The sequence below is a fragment of the Salvelinus sp. IW2-2015 genome, linkage group LG30 (genome assembly GCF_002910315.2).
Source record: "Salvelinus sp. IW2-2015 linkage group LG30, ASM291031v2, whole genome shotgun sequence".
Taxonomy (NCBI): domain Eukaryota; kingdom Metazoa; phylum Chordata; class Actinopteri; order Salmoniformes; family Salmonidae; genus Salvelinus; species Salvelinus sp. IW2-2015.
In genome coordinates, this window is record NC_036869.1 from 21,516,606 (window position 1) to 21,522,692 (window position 6,087).

At 44.3% G+C, this 6,087-nt stretch overlaps 1 long non-coding RNA gene across 1 annotated transcript; it reads right to left on the minus strand.

The window, feature by feature from the left end:
* Nucleotides 1–416: 416 nt before the first annotated feature.
* On the minus strand, nucleotides 417–4,698 carry LOC139023284 (uncharacterized). Its single transcript, XR_011474425.1, has 2 exons — nucleotides 4,517–4,698; nucleotides 417–886 (listed from the first exon to the last, which is right to left on the minus strand). It is a non-coding gene; the product is annotated as an uncharacterized lncRNA (long non-coding RNA).
* Nucleotides 4,699–6,087: the final 1,389 nt, after the last annotated feature.

Consider the following 6,087-nt stretch of genomic DNA (forward strand, 5'->3'; position numbering starts at 1 on the left):
CCAACCCCCCCCCCCCCCCTCCCTCCCTCCAATCCACCCACCCAAATTCAAATTGAAGAAGAATTTGCTTCTCTCATAACGTCTCCATATACAAAGATGAACCTCTAACATGAAACATCAATGACTGGTGTTCCAGTAGAGGAAAATCCATTCTTCCAGATACATATTTGCTTTGTTCATTGGCGCTGGGTTGACATAGCCACTATTATAGCCAGTCTATTTGTCCTGAACAATACAAACTCCAAGCCAGAGGGGGTTCACCACTTAGTACCACAGGCTGTAGAGCAGAAGAATCACCACAGAACACAGCAGAGACGCTCCGGTTGCTGGGCTGCCACTTGGTTTGGAGGATGTGGTTATAAGAGCTGGCACAGCGGTTGTAGGAGCAACAGGACGAGCGGTTGTAGGAGCAACAGGCCCAGCGGTTGTAGGAGCAACAGGCCCAGCGGTTGTAGGAGCAACAGGCCAAGCGGTTGTAGGAAGCAACAGGCCCAGCGGTTGTGAGAGGCAACAGGCCAGCGGTTGTAGGAGCAACAGGCCCAGCGGTTGTAGGAGCAACAGGCCCAGCGTTTGTAGGAGCTAACAGCCCAGCGGTTGTAGGAGCAACAGGCCCAGCGGTTGTAGGAGCAACAGGACCAGCGGTTGTAGGAGCAACAGGCCCAGCGGTTGTAGGAGCAACAGGCCCAGCGGTTGTAGGAGCAACAGGACGAGCGGTTGTAGGAGCAACAGGACGAGCGGTTGTAGGAGCAACAGGACCAGCGGTTGTAGGAGCAACAGGACCAGCGGTTGTAGGAGCAACAGAACCAGCGGTTGTAGGAGCAGAACCAGTGATTGTAGGAGCAGAAACAGCCATTGTAGGAGTAACAGAAGCTATTGTTGAAAAATTCTGAATGCAGAGAATGATAGAAAAGACAATTGAGTCAATGTCAATGTGGACTGCAAATAATTCTTAAAGGGACATTTCACTCATAAATTAAAGGTTGTCAGATGTTTTCAGACCTCAAAAGAAGACTAATGTCCAGATTAAACATTGCTTGTGTGGATCCAACTATAGGCCTCAGTCCCAAATGAATGGAAAAGATTAGCACTGTCTAATTTCCTGGATTTCCTGGTTTTATTCGGCGCTCATCTTTTCCATTCATTTGGAACGGAGGCATATAGCTGGATCTACACAACCGATGTCATTGGACGTGTCACACCCTGATCTGTGTCACCTGTCTTTGTGATTGTCTCCACCCCCCTCCATGGACCGCCCATCTTCCCCATTATCCCCAGTGTATTTATACCTGTGTTCTCTGTTTGTCTGTTGCCAGTTCGTTTTGTTTCGTGAAACCTACCAGCGTTTGTTCCCTGGCTCCCTGGCTACCAGCGTCTGTTCTTGCTCCTGTATTCTAGTCCTTCCCGGTTTTGACCGTTCTGCCTGCCCTGACCCTGAGCCTGCCTGTCATTCTATACCTTGCCCCACCTCACTGGATTGTTGACACCTGCCTGCCCTGACCCTGAGACTGCGTGCCGTTCTGGACCTTTTGCACCCTCTCTGGATCACTGACGCCTGCCTGCCTTTAACCTGTCGTTTGCCTGGCCCTGCATTAGAAATAAACTTTGGTTTCTTCGACACTGTCTGCATCTGGGTCATACCTGAAACCTGAGAGGACGTAGTGTCATCTTGACATTAGACTACTTTAGAGGTCGGAAAGAGACGAACAAACTTTAATCTGAAAGTGTAATGTACCTCTAAAGCTTGAATCCTTAGTTGCTACATCAATTTTTGGACTTATGAAATGAATGATATATACCCGTTGATTCTTGAAGAATATAACTCATGGCGTTGCAGATTGCACAATATACATTTTAAGGTCATTTCCGATGGAGCCGACGTATGCAGCGTTTACTGTGAATGCAGTCTCCACTAATGCGGGAACATTGCCTATACATTTCAATCACAGTGCTGAATGTCCATAATACGGACTGTATAGAGCCCTTGGTTCAACTGTTGTACCCCGTCAGAACCCAATAAACAAACACTCTATTGCTCAAAACATAGGGCTCTATTCAACCCATAGCGCTGGGGATCTTGCACAATTGACAATTAAAAGCAATGTTACCGTGGTGGTAGAGACAGCATCAACGGTAAACACAGCATACAGTGTGTTCGGAAAGTAATCACACCCCTTGACTTTTCCCACATTTTGTTACGTTAATGCCTTATTCTAAAATCATTCTTAAATGATTACTTTTCCTTATCCTTCTACACACAATACCYCATAAAGACAAAGTGAAAACGGGTTTTTAGATTTTTTTGCACATTTATAAAAAATGAAAAACAAAATACCTGATTTACATAGCTATTCAGACCCTTTGCTATGAGACTTGCAATTGAGCTCAGGTGCATCCTGTTTCCATTGATCATCCTTTATATGTTTCTACAACTTGATTGGAGTCCACCTGTGGTAAATTCAATTGATTGGACATGATTTGGAAAGGCACGCACCTGTCTATATAAGGTCCCACAATTGACAGTGCATGTCAGAGCAAAAACCAAGCCATAAAGTCGAAGGAATTGTCAGTAGAGCTCCGAGACAGGATTGTGTCGAGGCACAGATCTGGGAAAGAGTATCAAAAACTTTCTGCAGCATTGAATGTCCCCAAGAACACAGTGGCCTCCATCATTCTTAAATGGAAGAAATTTGGAACCACCAATACTCTTCCTAGAGCTGGCCGCCCGGCCAAACTGAGCAATCAGGGGAGAAGGGCCTTGGTCAGGACGGTGACCAAAAACCCAGTGGTCACTCTGACATGGGAGAACCTTCCAGAAGGACAACCATCTCTGCAGCACTCCACCAATCAGATCTTTATGGTAGAGTGGCCAGATGGAAACCGCTCCTCAGTAAAAGGCACACGACAGCCCGCTTGGAGTTTTCCAAAAGGCACCTAAAGACTCTCAGACCACGAGAAACAAGATTCTCTGGTCTGATGAAACCAAGATTGAACTCTGGCCTGAATGCCAAGCTTCACATCTGGAAGAAACGTGGAAGCATGGTGGTGGCAGAATCATGCTGTGGAGATGTTTTTCAGTGGCAAGGAATGGGAGACTAGTCAGGATTGAGGGAAGGAGCAAAGAACAGAGAGATCCTTGATGAAAACCTGCTCCAAAGGGTTCAGGACCTCAGACTGGGGTGAAGGTTCACCTTCCAATATGACAACGACCCTAAGCACACAGCCAAGACAACGCAGGAGTGGCTTCAGGACAAGTCTCTGAATGTCCTTGATTGGCCCAACCAGAGCCTGGACTTGAACCCGATCGAACTTCTCTGGAGAGACCTGAAAATATCTGTGCAGGGAATTTCCCCATCCAACCTGACAGAACTTGAGAGGATCTGCAGAGAATGGGAGAAACTCCCAAAATACAGGTGTGCCAAGCTTGTAGCGTCATACCCAAGAAGACTCAAGGCCGTAATCGCTGCCAAAGATGCTTCAACAAAGTACTGAGTAAAGGGTCTGAATACTCATGTAAATGTGATATTTCAGTTCTTTATTTTTAATACATTTTAAAACATTTCTAAAAACCTGTTTTTGCTTTGTCATTATGGAGTATTGTGTGTAGATTGACGAGGGGAAAAAATGACTTAATACATTTTAGAATAAGGCTGTAATGTAACTAAATGTGGAAAAAGTCAAGGGGTCTGAATACTTTCCAAATGCATTGTATGTCGGCTATTACTCAATCTGTAACACTTCAGCGATACAGATTGAATATAGCCTTAAGCTCATGAGGCATTCACGGTAAACGCTGCATATGCCGGCTCAATCGGTAATTACCTTTCAAGATCTTCCATGATACTACTACGACACGGATTGAATCAAGCCCATAGGTAAAACTATCATTTTTATTTCATGGATGGTTAGTCCTTGCATCCATAGCTCTGGGTAAGAATTTGAGAGTGGCTCCATTTCTCCAAGCCCATCCCTCAGCTTTTTACCAGGCGGGTGACGGCTTTGTTGTTGTTTCAATAATGGATTCTAGCTTTAAGGCATGTACTAACACTGAGATTGGGGTCAATTCCATTTCAATCCAGTTAGTGAATTGAAATTCTAATTCCAAAATGTAACAATCCTTATTGGAAATAATGTCACTTAATGGAATGGAATTGACTTCTTTCCGGGTTAGTAGGTTGCCCTCCACTGCCGTGACACCAGAAATGGTAACTTTCAAGGTACACAATAGCATACTACAAGTTGCTTTCCCAAAAATAAAAATAAACCTCACTGTCATCAAAATCAGATGCAACCCATCTGAAGCATTATACAGTCATTCAGATATTTTCTGAGTAAATAGAAGGACTGGGGTCAGTTCCATATCTACGTCAAATAATTCACAAAAGTGATTTTGAAAAATGCACATGAAAAACGAATGCCACTTTTGAATTCTTGAAGTGGAATCTTAAGTCATCTCCCGAACTAACTGATTTGAAATGGAATTGACCCCGACTCTGTGGAGTAGTGTCCATTCCATTACCTGTGCGATGGTGGAGGCCAGCAGGGCCAGTGTACAGAGTCCCAGAAGATACATTATGTTGGAGAGTAGGTGAGGTGTCCTAAGAGTAAAATACTGCAGGAGGCTTGAAGAGCTGTTGATGGTCTGTCCTGGTCTATGTTTCCAGAGATAGTCCTCAGTGTATCGAGTGCTGTAGAGTCTATGTCCTTTTCGGAGTTTGACTGCTCTTATATATCGCCCGTGCATGGGCCGAGGTGTGAGCACACCATGTTCCTCTGGTTCCAGGAAGACTGTGTGTGTCTGTGTGTGTCTGTGTGTGTGTGTGTGTGTGTGTACATGTACACATGTACAGTTTCGGCGGGCATATCATGTCAGTGTACAAAACAGCAGAGTCAGGGTTCAACACTTACACTCCCTTTCCATCAACTTCCCATTCTCTGATTGTCACGTTCCTGACCTGTTTTCTGTTGTTTTGTATGTGTTAGTCGGTCAGGGCGTGAGTGTGGGTGGGCATTTCTATGTTATGTGTTTCTATGTTGGGTTTAATGTGCCTGATATGGTTCTCAATTAGAGGCAGGTGTTTGACGTTCCTCTGATTGAGAACCATATTTAAGGTAGGCTGTTCTCACTGTTTGTTTGTGGGTGATTGTCGCTGTGTCTGTGTTTATTGCACCACACGGTACTGTCTCGTCTAGTTCGTTCATTTCATTTCATTCATTCATTTCGTTCGTTCTTTCCTGTTCGTGCGTTCATTGTTTTTTATGTTCACAAGTTCAGGTCTGTTTAACGTCGTTTGWTGTTTTGTAGTTTATGCAAGTGTTTTTTCGTGTTCGTCTCCATTCAATAAATCATTTATGTCTACATACCTCGCTGCGTGTTGGTCCGACCCATGCTCCTCCTCGTCTGAGGAGGAGAACGAATATGAATGTCGTTACACTGATGAAGCCACGACTGCCGAAACACATTAGCCTGTCCGGATGAAAATAACACGGTGAAATGAGGTGACGTCTTTTTGTCCTTTTTTAAATCAACTTTTTGAAGTGCTGCCCGTTTCCCAATGTTTCTTGAACTCGGGAATTCATTTGAAACTCCCTTTCCATTACACTTCACTCTATTGTTGCTGTTAATGGAAAATCTTTTCTTCRCAAATTCCATGGCATCAAGTCTATTTTTATTACAGAGATGACCAAATCACTTTCTCCCAAATGACTTCCCATCTCCTTCCTGAAATTTCACTCTCAGAAATGAAAGCATAATTCTATATTTAGATCATGTATGCCCATAATCCACAATATATTTAGATCACGCATGCCTACAATCCACTGTTTTGTTTGTTATCAATACATTGAGAGTAAGTGAGGGACCTAACGTGTGCCAGGAACACATTCCCCACACCATTACACCACCTCTGTCACGCCCTGGCCATAGAGAGGCTTTTATTCTCTATTTTGGTTAGGCCAGGGTGTGACTAGGGTGGGCATACTAGTTTATTTATGTCTATGTTTTCTGTTTCTATGTTTTGGCCGGGTATGGTTCTCAATCAGGGACAGCTGTCTATCGTTGTCTCTGATTGGGAATCATACTTAGACAGC